The sequence below is a fragment of the Portunus trituberculatus genome, chromosome 41 (genome assembly GCF_017591435.1).
Source record: "Portunus trituberculatus isolate SZX2019 chromosome 41, ASM1759143v1, whole genome shotgun sequence".
Lineage (NCBI taxonomy): Eukaryota > Metazoa > Arthropoda > Malacostraca > Decapoda > Portunidae > Portunus > Portunus trituberculatus.
Genome location: NC_059295.1, coordinates 17,539,021 through 17,555,940, shown reverse-complemented (window position 1 = coordinate 17,555,940; position 16,920 = coordinate 17,539,021). Strand labels below are relative to the sequence as shown.

General features: G+C 41.4%; 1 protein-coding gene across 1 annotated transcript in view; it reads right to left on the bottom strand.

Annotated features, from left to right (window-relative positions):
- Positions 1–13,865, bottom strand: part of LOC123516908 — a 239,735-nt gene extending 225,870 nt beyond the window's left edge. Inside the window, 1 exon segment of the mRNA XM_045276670.1 lies at positions 13,356–13,865. The gene's annotated coding sequence lies outside the window, so the exon portion shown is untranslated.
- Between the last annotated feature and the right edge of the window lie 3,055 nt (positions 13,866–16,920).

Sequence of the window (16,920 nt, the reverse complement as noted above, 5' to 3'; positions counted from 1 at the left end):
GAAGCAAGGACAGTAAGTTGTGCCGAAGTCGATTGATAGAATAAAGGGGTAACACACACACACACACACACACACACACACACACACACACACACACACACACACACACACACACACTTCATACACACACCGGTTTCAATCCCAAACACTCTCTGGAATTGAAATCTGTTGGCAGCTGCTGTATCACGATTCCTTTTTGTTCCGGTCGCGAAAATTACACACCTACACTACAGATCATCCCAAAATAAACATGGACTGCGCGTAAACCAAAAAGAAGCTCCACCGTAAAAGTAGTCAGAGCGAGAGAGCGGAGGGTAGGAGGCAGACTGTGGATAGAAGTTTAGGGAAGCGAGTTAGGAAAGAGTAGAGAGTGTAGAAAGAGAGAGATGTGAATGAGAAAGGAAGGAAAACCAGTGAAAAATAAGGAGAGGTAGCAGTAGAGGCACAGCAGAAGGGAGCAGTAGGGCAGCGGGTGATCTGTCAGTGTGAAAATGGGAAGGACCCCAGTAAACTCTACGGAAGGAGTGTGCCGCGTTTGACTTACTCCCGACCCGCCAATACCCACGTTCACTTCCAGTAGGTGAACCTTTACACACCAGCCTCGTTTGACCAGATGACCCAATACCAGACCGATACCTTCCCGCTTTCCACCCACGTCATTTCCAAACACGTTCTTTCCTCCATTTAACTCTCCCTTTCCAGATGCGTTTCTTTCCATTCTCTTCCTGAGTCTCTCCTTCCTTCTTTTCTCCGCCTTTCTCCACCTCCTCTCCCCGCTGTTGTCCCCCCCCCACGTCTGTTGACAATGGATTAGGCTGGACGGTGTAAATATGTCCCCAGTAAACGTCGATACAAGAGTAAGGAAGGAAAACAGCCTCTTGCTTCTTGTTGCTTTTGGCACTGGTCATTTTTCGTTTTCACTTTTGGGTTGGTTTATGCTGATGATGGTATTGGTGTTGGTGGGAGTAATGGTGGTGGTGGTGGTGGTAGTGGTGGTGGTGGTGGTTGCGAGGTTTGAGATATTGGTGGTGATTTGGGTGGTGTAGCGTGTGATTGCTTTAGATTTGAGTGTGTGCTTGTGTGTGACCGTGTGTGTGTGTGTGTGTGTGTGTATGTGTCTGTGTGTGTGTTTCTAGTTACATGAAGGTGGGTTAAGCTCTACACGTAAGCTTGCATGCTTATAAATCCTTGCAAGATAAGCAGTGATGGAGAAAGAAAAAGTAAAAACATAACTATGAAAATTTAACCACACACACCCGTGCGCACACCACGCTTACTAAGTTGAGTGGAGGTATGGAAGTGCATGGCGAGACGGAAAGGAGGAAAACAATGATGATGACGATGACTTGGAGGAAAATGAGGAAGAGGATGAAGAAGAGAAAGAAGGAGAGAAGAAAAAAAATAATAACAAAAAGTAGTTAAAAGAAGGAAGAGGAGTAAAAGGATGTAGAGAAAGGAAAGAGAAAGAGTAAAAGAAAAATATAAAAGAAAAGCAGTGGAAGGAAGAGGAAGAGTAGAAGGATGAAGAGACAAGAAATGGAAGAGAAAATAACAAGAAAAATAAAGAAATAAAACAAACAAAATAAAGTAGTAATAGAAGAACGAAGAGAGAGAGCACAAGGTGATGGTGGTGGTGGAAAATGAGGGGACACGTGGAGGAGGAGGAAAGGCAAAAGAGGAGGAGGAGGAGGAAGAGGAGAGGGAGGAGGAGGAGGAGGAACAGCAGGAGGAAGAGGAGGAGGTGGTGGTACATCATTTGCGGAACATGCAATTAAGCACAATAGTAATTTCGAAAGTCCTCGTGCACTGCAGGAAGAAAGGAGAGAGAGAGAGAGAGAGAGAGAGAGAGAGAGAGAGAGAGAGAGAGAGAGAGAGAATATACGAGAGAGTGAGGGAGGCGCGGGAAAGGAGGAGTGTGAATCAAGAGTGAAAGGAAAAACAAGATGAGGAAAGAGAGAGAGAGAGAGAGAGAGAGAGAGAGAGAGAGAGAGAGAGAGAGAGGCGAGTGTGTTAAAGAATTTTTGTCGATAAACATGAAGAAGCAAACATAGTATTGTGTTTGTGCGTTTTGGTGAGGGAAAGTTCACACCCTTTGTTTCTTTCAGCTTCCTGTTTGCCACGTGTTCATGATGATGATGATGATGATGATGTTTTTGTCGTTGTTGTTGTTGTTGTTGTTATTTGTTCTTCCCTTCCTCTTTTATTTTTCGTCTTCTCTTTCTTATTCTTCGTGTTCTTCTCATTCATTTTTTGTTGTTGTTGTTGTCATTTTTCTTCTCTTCGCCTTTTATTTTTCGTCTTTTTCTTCTTATTCTTCGTCTTCTTTTTCGTCGTCTTCTTTTTTCTTCTTATTCTTCTTCTTCATCTTTTTCTTCGTTTTCTTCGTCTTGTTGTTCTTGTGAGTTTCGTGCTTGCCATCAATCAGCTGTGCCTGCCTCTGATATTCAATAAGACATGTGTATTTCATTCTTTTATATTTCCTCGAAGTATCGTGTGAGTTACAGAGAGATTTTCGTTGCATGTACCATCTTTAATATTCTCTTTCTCTTTCGTTCTTCCTATCCCTTTCTCCTTCCTTCTTTCTTCTTCCACGTTACCCTCCTATTTTATCATCTTCACCTCTGCATTTTTGTGACGTAAGTGTATATATTCTCGTCCCTTCACCCGCTTCGTTTATACATCCACTGCCTCTGTTCATGATTTTAACCACTTTTTATTACTTTTTATACGATACCTTCTCCTTTTTCACAGTAACATATTGCCTTATGACACGTTACTGCACGACCATTAATAGCAGAGTTGCATCGACGTTGTAGTGTGTGTGTGTGTGTGTGTGTGTGTGTGTGTGTGTGCAGTTAGTGTCTTCCAATCAATGTTACCCTCAGGTGTTCCTCTTTACAGGTACGAACGGAAATCGAAACTCAATTGATGTGTTACGTGAGTGCAGTGATTTGAATCCAATCCAACTAAACAAGGTAAGAAACGAGAAAACCCATTACTGACTCTTCTTTTATGTGACGAATTGGTACTATGTTTTGGTTTATGCTCTCTCTCTCTCTCTCTCTCTCTCTCTCTCTCTCTCTCTCTCTCTCTCTCTCTCTCTCTCTCTCTCTCTCTCTCTCTCTCTCTCTCTCTCTCTCTCTCTCTCTCTCTCTCTCTCTCTCTCTCTCTCTCTCTCTCTCTCTCTCTCTCTCTCTCTCTCTCTCATTAACCTAGTTTTTTGTGTCGTTTATTTTGTTTGTTCTTTCCTTCTTTCTTATTTCTTTATTTTTTCTCATAATATTTTCCTTTTTCCCTTTCTTTCTCTTAGTTCTTTCCTTTTTTTCAGTTTATCATAGTGTGTATCTAATATTTTTTTCCTCTTTTCCACTTCCTGCCCCCAGGCAATAACACCCATTCCTTCTTTTCCTCCACGTGTTTCCTTTCCTCGTGAATTCCTCTTGTTTTTTTTCCCGTCTCTCTTTCTCTTTCCCTCTGCCTCTGCCTCACTCTCTCACTCACATTCTTGCTACCTTTTTCTTCTTCCTTACGAGTCGATCATCAAATAAGCAACCTGCCTGCCTGCTGCCTGCCTGCCTGCCTGCCTGCCTGCCTGCCTGAGTGTTTCCTTACCTTCTTACCTCTCTCTGTCCCTGCCTGTTTGCCTGCCTTTCTGTCTGTCTGCTTGTCTACCTACCTACCTATCTATCTGTCTGTTTGTCCGCCTCTCCGTGCCTCTCCTTACATTTCTTGCCTCCTTTTCTGTCTGTTTATCTTCTCTCTCTCTCTCTCTCTCTCTCTCTCTCTCTCTCTCTCTCTCTCTCTCTCTCTCTCTCTCTCTCTCTCTCTCTCTCTCTCTCTCTCTCTCTCTCTCTCTCTCTCTCTCTCTCTCTCTCAGCAGCCTCTTATGAAACTCTCGTCTCCCTCCCTCTGCTTCTCCCTGTCACTCTCTCTCTCTCTCTCTCTCTCTCTCCCTCTCTCTCCCAAATCCCAATCATCTTATACCTGTAATTAGATTGGGAACTCGTCTTTTTTTGTGTGGGTGTGTGTGTTTAGAGGAGGGAACTGGAAGGAGATAAAAAGTAAAATGTTATGAAGTGAGATAACAAATAGGAGGAGAAGGGAAGAATGGTGTTATAGAGACAGACGGACCAACTGATAGACAGACAGATAGACAGATAGACAGATGGATTGACTTAAAGCAAAAAAAAAAAAAGAATAGGAAATAAAGGTAATAAAGAAAGATTATGAAAAAAAGCACCGTAAATGTAGTAGAGCAAGAATAATTTGACAAGAACCCTAGGAATTCAGGGAGAAAAATAAAAAAAAAGATAAAAAAGATGACGAGAAAAAAAGAATAACAGTGATATAATTTGAATAACAAGGGGAATGATGATAATGATAATAGTCGTGAGGAGGGGAGCAGTAATGGAGATACAGAAAAGAAGAACAAGAAGAAGAAGAAGAAGAAAAATAAAGCAGAGCAAGAAAAAGATAGAATGTTATATGTTGTTCTTTCTCGTCCACTAATTATCTCTACATTCTTATTTTCCACCTTTTTTGCTATTTCTTTTCGTTCTCTTGCCTTTTGCCTTTCTCTCCTGTCATCTTAATTTACCCTTTCTCTCTCTCTCTCTCTCTCTCTCTCTCTCTCTCTCTCTCTCTCTCTCTCTCTCTCTCTCTCTCTCTCTCTCTCTCTCTCTCTCTCTCTCTCTCTCTCTCTCTCTCTCAATGATACTTCCTGGTTTCTGTATCACGTCCTAATTAATTAAAGAAAAAATAATCATTTGACATCCTTCCGTCAGCACGAAAGATGGAGCAGAAGGAGGAGGAGGAGGAGGAGGAGGAGGAGGAGGAGGAGGAGGAGGAGGAGGAGGAGGAGGAGAGAGAGAGAGAGAGAGAGAGAGAGAGAGAGAGAGAGAGAGAGAGAGAGAGAGAGAGACATAAAGATCACGGGAGGAGGAGGAGAGGAGGAGAGAGAGAGAGAGAGAGAGAGAGAGACATAAAGATCAGATTTTATTTAACTCTCTCTCTCTCTCTCTCTCTCTCTCTCTCTCTCTCTCTCTCTCTCTCTCTCTCTCTCTCTCTCTCTCTCTCTCTCTCTCTCTCTCTCTCTGCAAATACATCGAATCTCGTGATGAAAAAACATTAATCAGATACATTTGAATTCCGTTGATGATGATGATGATAATAATGATGATGCTGATGATGATTATGATGATGCAATGATTGAAAAAAATTGAGACGAGTGAAAGATTTCCTTCTATTATCTTTTAACTTCATTTACTTCATCCAGCAGTAAGAGTCTGAAAATGAGTTTAACCCTTTGAGTACTGGGACGCATTTTTACCTTGAGTTTTTTTTTTTTTTTTTCATATGATTAGACGATTTTATTTACATTAGGTAGAGTCTATGGAGGTCAGATGATTAATGGCCAAGGTCTTCACTATTTTAATCCCTCACATGAGATTTTAAAGCCGTTTAAAATCACCAAATAGTAACCAGAATGAATATGAAAACGCGTTATGGTACCGAAGAGGTTAAGAATGCACATATTTCAGTAGAATCACTTTTCGTCATTGTAGGGATCATTTAACATGTGTTTTTGTGTAACCCATTCGAAAATCATCATAAGAAATAGACCGATAGATTTCTAGATGCCTTCTTAACACCAGCGATAGTTTTAACAAGCACAAATCATTAGATATAGTAGAATGAATGCCTGAGTACTCATCTCTGTATCCTTCGTAAACAGTTTTTTTTTTTTTTTTAATCAGAGGAGAGAAGAAAAGCGTTCCAAAATACGAGATAAAAATAGATGATATTAGATTTTGCCTGTTCTAAAGCCATGGAAAATAGAGAGAGAGAGAGAGAGAGAGAGAGAGAGTTGTTATTAAATGAACCGATCTATCCAAACTACACCTAACTGCTCCATAAACTCATTAAAGAAAGTAGGAGAGTATAAGTAAGAAACTAATTCTTCTTACCGCTCTCTCTCCCCTCCATCTTTCTCTCTCTCTCTCTCTCTCTCTCTCTCTCTCTCTCTCTCTCTCTCTCTCTCTCTCTCTCTCTCTCTCTCTCTCTCTCTCTCTCTCTCTCTCTCTCTCTCTCTCTCTCTCTCTCTCTCTCTCTCTCTCTCTCTCAAGGATCTTTTTCCCCACTGTGGTAAAAGGGAGTATATTGCCTCTGCCTCCGTTATTGCCTTCGCCTTTATGGTTATATGGTATACGGGCCACTTTGGGTTGACATTCGCGTGTTTGGTTTGTGTTCCTTGTGTCGCCTTGATGTTTGTTCCTCGTCTGTGTCTTTTGTGGGTGTCTCTGTTTGTAGGTCGGTGTATCTGTCTGTTTGTATGTCTGTTTCATTCTTAGATTGTTTGCATGTTCTATGATTAACTGTGTGTCTAGATTTCTAAGTGCGTATATATGTGTGTCTGTTTATCTGGCTTTTTATTTTTTATTTATTTGTACATTTCTCCGTCCGTGTGTCTGTCTGTCTATCTGTTTGTTTGCCTCTACTACTACTACTTCCTGTCTGTCTGTCTGTCTGTCTGTCTCTTTAATTCTATAGTTTCGTTTGTTTCCTGTGTTTGTTCATCTACTAACTGACTTTCTATTTACTTATTTATTTGTAAGTATGGTTCAGTACTCTCTCTCTCTCTCTCTCTCTCTCTCTCTCTCTCTCTCTCTCTCTCTCTCTCTCTCTCTCTCTCTCTCTCTCTCTCTCTCTCTCTCTCTCTCTCTCTCTCTCTCTCTCTCTCTCTTCTTCGCTTTTCAGTTTTTGGCGCACGCTGTTTTTTTCTATTTTATTTTTTATCCACGTGACTCACCTATTTGAGTGCTACGCTGCCGTCCCTCATCATTCTGCCTCCTCATCCCCTTCCTCACACCGCTCCTCATCCTCTCTCCTCATCCTTCTCCTTTGTCTTTAATATCCACTCATCCATTTCTCTTTAGTTCCCATTTCTGCCTCACTTTATTTTCAGCGTAATCCTCCCAGCATCATCATTTTAGCGTGTGTGTGTGTGTGTGTGTGTGTGTGTGTGTGTGTGTGTTATGAGTATGCGTGTCCTCATTAGCGAGCAGTATGTATGTGTGTGTGTATGCGTGGTTATATGTTGCGTTCGTGTGTGTGTGTGTGTGTGTGTGTGTGTGTGTGTGTGTGTGTGTGTGTGTGTGTGTGTGTGTGTGTCTGTATTTGCGTGTGCGTCAGATTGGCAAAACGATGGGCAGAAAAACAGACGGATAGACAAATTAGATAAAGAGATGCGATGATAAAATTTCCTACATTCAAATTGACAGACAGAGAGATAAGCACAAACATTGATGGATACAGACAGGCAGACACACAGTTAGACATGAAACCATCCATCTACCCATTCATCCACCCATCAGCTCACCCACCTCTATACGTACATACACACAAAGAGACTGGCAGGGTACAATATCTTTCTATTACGCCTTCATTTCCTCGACAATAACTTGATCTTCCCATAAGCATAATTTTCCGCAAAGCTGCGTTCTTTTTTTTCATCTCTAAGGAAAGTACATTTTTTTTTTTGTATTGCACTGAAGGAAGAAAAGACTTACCATTTTTTTTTTTTAACACGCAAAGAGCAATAAAACCCGTATTTATTGATAGACTGCATTAATTCTTAAGTGATTGTGGTTTTCCATTCATTGATAGTTGTAGGATGAAAAAGATGTAAGGAATGTTTGTTATTCTTCTATCCTTGACTGGCAGTGAGCATAGGAAACACAGGCAACAGTGCAGGTGTTTATTGCCTACTTGAAGTAAATGTCTGTACTAGTAATAGTAAGGAATGGAAGGAATAAACTACAAAGAAAAGAAAGAAAGAAAGGGGTGAAAGAAAGGAAATAAAAGTGTGAAGGAGAGAAAGGAAAAAGAAAATAGATAAAGAAGAGAGAAAAATAACAGGAAGGAAGAAGTGTTGAAAAAAAAAATTGCAGAATACAATACTTAAAAAAAAAACATCGGAAAAAAAAAACGAACATTCCATAAAAGAGAAAATAAAAACAAATCCATGAAAGAACGATATCAAAGTAATATCACGATGCACAGAAATATCCGCTTAAATGAAAAAAAAAAAAACATCCAGAAAAGAAAGCGTACCACAATCTCTCTCTCTCTCTCTCTCTCTCTCTCTCTCTCTCTCTCTCTCTCTCTCTCTCTCTCTCTCTCTCTCTCTCTGACACAGCGTACTAAAACTCTCTCTCTCTCTTTTTGACACAACGTACTAAAAACTCTCTCTCTCTCTCTCTCTCTCTCTCTCTCTCTCTCTCTCTCTCTCTCTCTCTCTCTCTCTCTCTCTCTCTACACAGCGTACTAAAACTCTCTCTCTCTCTCTCTCTGACACAGCGTACTAAAACTCTCTCTCTCTCTCTCTCTCTCTCTCTCTCTCTCTCTCTCTCTCTCTCTCTCTCTCTCTCTCTCTCTCTCTCTCTCTCTCTCTCTCTCTCTCTCTCTCTCTCTCTCTCTCTCTCTCTCTCTCTCTCTCTCTCTCTCTCTCTCTCTCTCTCTCTCTCTCTCTCTCTCTCTGACACTCGTTCTCAATTGCATTTGGCGGGGACAGTTCCCTAAACTTTTCATGTAAATATAACTTACTGTCCGTGCCTGAAATTTCGGGCGACCAAGGGAACCGTGTCGAACTCCGTCAGTAATGGAACTCACTCACTCCCGCCGCAGTAACAGTTTGAACGCAAAGTTAGAACAGCGAGTCCGTCTGTCCGTCCGTCACTTTCACCCTCAGGCCGTATGTCTGTCCGTCTGTTCTGTCTGTGTGCCCGTGTCTCTCTATCCCTTTTGTTTGTATACATAGTGGGAAAATTATCGACAACATTTGAAATTCGTAACGCTGATTAGAAGGTGAAGTTTATGTTTTAGTGTGATATTTTATTTCGTCATTGGCCCTGATTTGTAAACATGACGGGGGACAGATTGAATTGTTTCGGAATTCATCAGCAGAGACAAAAAAAAAAATTATATCGGCAACATTACATTTCCTGTTAATGATTAAAACGTAAATTTAATTTCCTACTTTCCGTTTACTGTTGTATTTGTCAGTGGCTTTGATTTTTTTTTTTTAACATAACGAAAAAGATTGATTGTTTCGGAAATGATTACTAGAGAAACAAAAAAAATATGTATTTACGACTCAAATTCCTGCCATTGATTACAATTAAAACTTGGACTTATTTAGCAAATTTAGTATCGTATTTGTCAATGGTTTTCAAATTTCAAACATAGTGGGAAGGACTGAGTGACTTCTAAAAATCATCGTTAGGGGTAAAACTAATTGACAGCATTTTAAAATTCCTGACATCAATTAAAACTAACTTTATTTACGGAGCGTATTTGTTGTTGTATTTGTCATTGGCTTTGATTTGTAAACATGATGAGAAAGATTGAATGGACTTGATAATCATCGTCAAAGAGAGAGAGAGAGAGAGAGAGAGAGAGAGAGAATCCATTGGCTGTAATTGCAGTTAATGAGTTTCCAATTTAGTCCATAATTCAGCAGGTGAGGTAAGTTACTGCGCTGTTAAATCAAGCCTTCACTCCGACCTTGCTTTTTTTTTTTGTCCCTTTTATTTATATGTGCACGAGTTTCGATGCTAATGTCACTCAGTTTGTCCGCCAATTAATGGGTCTATTGGTCTAGTTAGTTAGTTTAAAAGTTAGTGTGTTTGGGAATTGGAGCTTTACTTAATCAGCTATTCAGTTCATCACTTAATTAGTCAGTTGATCATTTTGTCAGCCATGCATTGTGATAGTCACCGGTCAGTCAATTTGTCCGTTAGTTTCTTCATCAGTAACTAGGTCTGTTTCCTTGTTAACTAAAGCACCGTTTATTTGTTAATGAAAGCGCTAATTAATCAGTTTCTCGATCAGTCAGTTTGTCAGTTTGTCTGCTTTTCTTCCTTGGCGATCGGTCAGTCAGCCAGTGTGTCAGTGATTTTCCTAGTGTATTAGGTTTTTGGTTATTCAGTCAGTCAAGCCATTATTCATCATTTACGCGATCCTCCACCCAATCTGTCACTTAATCAGTCAAACCGTCAGTCATGTAGTCAGTGAATCAGTCAGTCAGTCATTCACTTAATCAATCAATCAATCCGTTATTCAGTCAGTAGGTGAGTCAATCATTGAGATCGATCAGTCATTTACTCGTAGCCAGAGTCAGTCAGTGAGGCATCAAGGAAGACCGACTTATAGGGTAAAAATGCAGATCACTTCCTTCAATCCTTTCATATATAGTATCTCCCGCCCTATCGTCAACAATCATAGGGAGGGACCTGTCGGGAAAGCTTCGATTTTTGGACGGGGGAGGCCAAAATAACGAGATACAATTTCTGGAGATACCTCTGATTTCAAGGCGTATTTGTGAGTTAACTATAGGATGGCACTGTCTAAAGGTTTTACTAACGTGCACTACAGTAGGTATTCCATCTTAGTCTCGACACGTCTTTTACAGATTGCTATAAGGATGGTGTTATGGATTATGGAGTTATGAAGAAAACCAATCAGGACTCTCTCTCTCTCTCTCTCTCTCTCTCTCTCTCTCTCTCTCTCTCTCTCTCTCTCTCTCTCTCTCTCTCTCTCTCTCTCTCTCTCTCTCTCTCTCTCTCTCTCTCTCTCTCTCTCTCTCTCTCTCTCTCTCTCTCTCTTCTGCACAGTCAAGAAGCATTTCAAAACCTGGAACAATTAACTTAAAAGCTTTGTTGAGAAAACCGCCCTAAGGACCCGAAGCACTCTACTCCTCCTCCTCCTCCTCCTCCTCCTCCTCCTCCTCCTCCTCCTCCTCTTTTTCTTCTTCTTCTTCTTCTTCTTCTTCTTCTTCTTCTTCTTCTTCTTCTTCTTCTTCTTCTTCTTCTTCTTCTTCTTCTTCTTCTTCTTCTTCTTCTTCTTCTTCTTCTTCTTCTTCTTCTTCTTCTTCTTCTTCTTCTTCTTCTTCTTCTTCTTCTTCTTCTTCTTCTTCTTCTTCCTCCTCCTCCTTCTGCTATTGCAACTTTTCGTCCTCATCCTTTTTTTCTTTCATTCAGCGTTCCTTTTCCCACACACACACACACACACACACACACACACACACACACACACACACACACACACACACACACACATTTTTCCATCCACATGGTATGCACACGGCTAGTGCTTTTTTTTTTTTCCTCCTTTTTTTCATGTACAGTTTTCTTTTTTTCCCGCGTTTTTTTTTTTTTTTTTTTTTTTTTTTTTTTTTGTGCTCCTACTACTCTCCTCTTTCTTTCCGTTGCGCGTCTTCTTTTTACATCACGTTACGTTATTATCATTCCTGCGTTTCGTTGCCGTGCGTGGGCTGCGGTCGCGTTATCTTCATTGTCTTTAGTTACATTATAATTATCATTTGTTATTTTGGGGGTTCGCGTCCTTCTTTCCCACCTTTTTTTTTTTTTTACGTATCTTTCTCTTGCCTTTCTCATCATTATTTTAAGTATTAGTAGCTTATTTATTGCTTTATTTGCTCTTGTTTCCCTTTTCACAACTAGAGCGTTTTTTTTTTTTTTTTTTTTTTTTTTTGCCAAGGATATTTTTTTCATTTACATTCTTGCTCTTCGTATTTATTTTTTTCCTTTTATCTGTGCACGTGATAACATTAATAGTTGAGGTTTCTTCTTTTCCCTAGAGCAAGAACAGCACGGAGAGAAAGAGTAGGAGGAGGAGGACGAGGAGGAGGACAAGGAGAAGGACAAGGACAAGGAGAAGGACAAGGAGAAGGAGGAGGTAGAGGAGGAGGAGGAGGAGGAGGAGGAAGAGGAGGAGGAGGAGGAGAAGGAGGAGGAGGAGGAGGAGGAGGAGGAGGAGGAGGAGGAGGAGGAGGAGGAGGAGGAGGAGGACAAGGAGAAGGAGGAAGGGAAAAAGGTGGACTAACAAAAGAGCCACATGAAGTTTAAAAGTTCTGGTCTTCTCCTTATTCTTATTATCAGTATTTTGTTCCTATTTACCTTATTTATTTCATTTATTACTTGATTTTGTTCTATTTGATTTTTCTGTTTATTTGTTTTTTTCTTTTGTTGTGTGTTAGTCTCGCAGCAAATGCTTCAGTCAGGTCTGTGATACACACAAACACTTGCACAAACTTACGCCAAACTCTGTGGCGCAGTAAAAGTAATAAAAAAAGTTACTTAAACCTAGAATTCCCAACAACTGTGACATAACAGGACATTGAAAAAGTTTCGTGTACTTCCCTACAGACTTTCCCTTAAAGATTTTTTCTCTCTTGATCAGTGTGTGATATGAGTGTGAAAAATTCTTCAAATGATGGAAGGATGGGAAAAAAAAAAAAAGAGGGCACGACTATCTTCCATCAGTGTTCTGTGGGTTTTATAGGAAGATTGTCTACTGGAGACCATTGATAAAAGAAACCTTCAAAAGATAACGGAGTGGTGGAGGAAGGTACATTTATCTCTTATCAGTGCCCTGTAGCCTTTTACAGGAATAATACATAAACAAATAAATGGGGAACGAGAGACGACGTACATGTTATCATTTATCAGGGACCCATAGGGAGAACATATACCAAAGAACATTCATAAACGAAATCTGGATGAGTAAAGAAGAAGGGTACGTTTGTAGCCCTGTAGCCTTTGTAGAAAAAATAAACATCTACAAGGGAACGTCAACAGCAGAAATTCGTACCCTTTCTCCACGTGTCATCCATCACTACCAGTCGCTCCGTACTCACATCTCACCACCACATAAGGAATGAAAGAAAACCACAATTGGGCATTATTGATAAAGTTTCGTGCCTCCGCCAAGTGACTGCCGCTGCGGACAGAGACATTCCCGTTGCCACCGTATCGACGCACGTGTTGGCTGGTGTGGTGAGCGAGCGCGAGGCGTCGATGTGTGTGTGGGTGTGGGTGTGTGTACGGGACAAGAATGCACGTCCAGCAGCGCACTCCCAGACTCAGTTGCACGGCCGTGGCGAGGAATGTGACACGTGCTAGGCCGGTCAGGGGAGGGAGAAGACGGGACGGGTTAAGGGAAGGATGAGAGGGGTGAGGGAAGGGAGTGTTGGAACATGTGCTGACACCGTTGTTCATCGCGCTGCAAATCGCTGTTGATTGAGGAGACAGACAGGAGGTTGAGGGATCGAAGGGAAGTGGTTTGAGACACTGACCCGCTGATCTGCTGACTGACTGACTGAATGTATGAATGAATGATTGATTGATGTTCTTCATGTTAGAAATACACGTGGACAATTACAGATGATAATGAAATTCAAACACTTATTATTCTGTGTGTCTGTTTCAATATTTTCCACTTCCCTCAGTGAGAGAGAGAGAGAGAGAGAGAGAGAGAGAGAGCGTGTGACGTACCTGCAACAAGTAGCAGCAGCAACAGCAGGAGGGGCGCCGCCAGGTGTCTTCCGGCGGGCAAACTCGAAGAGGAGAATCGCCACTTGCTTCTCACATGCTCCTTATTTTCCTCCTCGTCCTCCTCCTTTCTCCTCTTCCTCTTGCCGGCACCCTGCACCCTCATGATCCTCTTTGGGACTTTCTCCTGCACCGCCTGCCTGATCTTCCTTATCTCCCGCTCCTCTACTCCTTCAAAAGTCTCGGAAGGTAAAGAGGAGGCCAAGAGGAATAGATCTCCCTTCTCAGCAACCTCAAGTCTTTCACCCACGTTGCCCTCAGAATCTGCTTGCGTTAATTGCCAGATTGTTTCTTCAGCCTGGGCGTGGAGAGAGAGGGGGACAGAAGCCTCTTGCTGTGTCGAGGCGGTGGAAGGCTCAGGTTTGGGTTCCCGAGGACGACACGAAAGACAGCGAAGGTGAAGATGCGAGCAGCGCGAGCGAGGAGGGCAAGCGGCTGCGTCCGTTCCCTGCCGCTGCCACAGACCAACTGGCGGGAAAGTGGAGTTGAAGGTGGAGGTTATCGACGAGGGTGAGGGGGCAGGAGGACTAGGAGGATGGCGTGGGGTAAGTGGAGGAGGACAGAGAAAGGTGTGAGAGGAAGAGGAGGAGGTGGAGGATGACAAAACCGCCATGCACTAGAATTTTCCCTACTTATCTCCTCCTCCTCCTCCTCCTCCTCCTCCTCCTCCTCCTCCTCCTCCTCCTCCTCCTCCTCCTCCTCCTTTTTCCTCTGTTTTTTTCCGCTTCCCAGGCATTATTCTTATTCAGCTTAAAATGAAAATAGCATTTCGTGTCTGTGTGTGTGTGTGTGTGTGTGTGTGTGTGTGTGTGTGTGTGTGTGTGTGTGTGTGTGTGTGTGTGTGTGAGATAACTGGCCTTGTGATATGGATGATAATTTCCTTGGTCATTATGAACCCCAAAAAATATAGAAGTTAAATGTTCCTCTAAACGTAGCAATTTAGATCCCTTTCCCCACTCCTCTCTCTCCTCTCTCCTTTCTCTCCCCTCTCCCTATCTCCTTCTTCCTTCTTGTTCCCTTGTTCTATATCCATCTCTCCATTTCTTCATTCCTTTACATTTTTTTTCTTTCCACGAATTGTAATTATACTTCCTCATTTTCATTCATTCTTTTCATTTCTCCGCCTTTCGTTTCTCCCGACCGCCACTACCTCCTCCTCCTCCTCCTCCTCCTCCTCCTCCTCCTCCTCCTCCTCCTCCTCCTCCTCCTCCTCCTCCTCCTCCTCCTAAATTGAGAGAGGGCGAAGACAGGTGCTGGAAATAAGAATCTGCTAAAATACTTGTTACTTTTATGCTACTTTTTCGATGTTACCCGGTTCATTAAATTGTGTGATTCTTGTCGTTTGTAACTGTCGGTTTATACTCTTTTTGATTTTTTGTGAGTGTTTTTTTCCTCTCTTGTTTTTTGTGGTTATATTTTATTACTTTATATAGTTTTGTTTTAATTTTTCTCTTGGGATCTTCTTTTTCTTCCTTATTTTCTGCCCTATTAAGTTTTTTGTTACTACTACTGCTGCTATTGCTACTACTGGCGCTACTACTGTCACTGCTACTGCTACTGCTACTGCTACTACTACTACTACTACTACTAAACTATGTTACTGATAATTTTCTAAAGTACTATTGCTAATAACACTAATACTGTTGCTACTACTATTACCACCACCATTACCACCACCACCACCACCTCCTCCTCCTCCTCCTCTTCCTGCACAACCACCATCACCACCTTAGTTTCTTCCACTTTCCCGTTCCACATCATCTTTCCCCATCTCTCATTTCCTTTCTCCTTCCGCCCATCCTTTTCCCTTTCCTCCTTTCACTCTTCCTTTCCTTCCTTCGTCGCTTTCTCTACACACATCATTTTTTTTTTTTCTCTCTCTCTTTCTTTTCCATCCTTCCTCGCTTTTTCTTTCTATAATCTCATTTTTTCACTTCTCTTCTCTTCTCTATTCTTCTCCTCTTCTTCTCTTCTCTTCTATTTTCTCCTCTCTCCTCTCCTCTCTCTCCTCTCCTCTCCTCTCCTCTCTCTCTCTCCTCTCTCTCTCTCTCTCTCTCTCTCTCTCTCTCTCTCTCTCTCTCTCTCTCTCTCTCTCTCTCTCTCTCTCTCTCTCTCTCACAGACAGACAGACAGACAGACAGAGACAACACCACAGCCACAATATAATCTCTTCTTTTCATTCTTTTCTTTGCTTTCTTTTGTGTTTTCTTTGCAGTGACCTTTGACCTTCTGCTAATTAACGGTTACCTGGCAATGAGGACAGGTGAGTGGGAAGAGGTGGGGACGAAGGAACAGGTGCGAGGGAGAAGAACGTTTGGATAGGATTAACGTGGAAGTGTGGATACCATTTTACCTGAGTGTGTGTGTGCGAGGTGTGGGTGTGTTGTGTTTGTCTAGGCTGGCTGGCGCTCTCTCTCTCTCTCTCTCTCTCTCTCTCTCTCTCTCTCTCTCTCTCTCTCTCTCTCTCTCTCTCTCTCTCTCTCTCTCTCTCTCTCTCTCTCTCTCTCTCTCTCTCTCTCTCTCTCTCTCTCTCTCTCTCTCTCATTCCTGGAATTTGTTGGCTAATATTCACTGGAGGCAAAAGGATGAGAGAGAGAGAGAGAGAAGAAAAGAGAAACATTTATTTGCACCATCTCTTACTACAAACGAGTGATGAATAATGATAATGGACTTGTGGCATTTATTGTTGGTTAAATGAGAGAGATCTTGTCACATTTGCTCATTTTTTTTCCTTGTCGTAGAAAATGAATCTGAACATCGAGACGAGACATGTTGAATAGTAATCATGAAGTAGTCTTGAGTTTACATTATTATTTTATTAATTTGGAGTATGTTTTGTTTTAGTATTACATAAAACCACGCCATTTTCTCTGTGCATAAAATCTAGATCAGTGGGTTCCGAATTTCTTTTTATCTTTTTTATTTTTCTGGGAGTAGTTTTTTTTTTTTTTTTCTTTTTTTAAGTTGCATTAACACAATATTCACGGGGATTTCCTTTTTTTTCCTTCTTTTTTTTCGTATGTTAGATTAATTGAGTTTGTGAGGCTAGGAAAATAGTGGATATGACAGTAATTCTTTCTTTTTCCTTTTTTTTCTTTTAATTTTTTTTATTTATACTCTCTCTCTCTCTCTCTCTCTCTCTCTCTCTCTCTCTCTCTCTCTCTCTCTCTCTCTCTCTCTCTCTCTCTCTCTCTCTCTCTCTCTCTCTCTCTCTCTGTGGATGTTGTCATAGGATTTACTCGACAAGTCTCTTCAGTGTACTAGTTCGTTCTTTATTTTCTCGTTCGTAACTTTATTTTCACTTTTCTCTTTCTTTGCGATATTCTTGATTGAGTTTTCTTTATTTTTTTTATTATCTATTGTGTTTGTTTTCTGTGCTCTGAGTACCGTCCGCCTCAGTATCAAATAAGTGTGAATCATTTATTTTTATACTGAGTTAGTTACTTATTTAGTTTTAACTCCTTCAGTACTGGGACACATTTTTACCTTGCTTTTTTTAGGTATGATT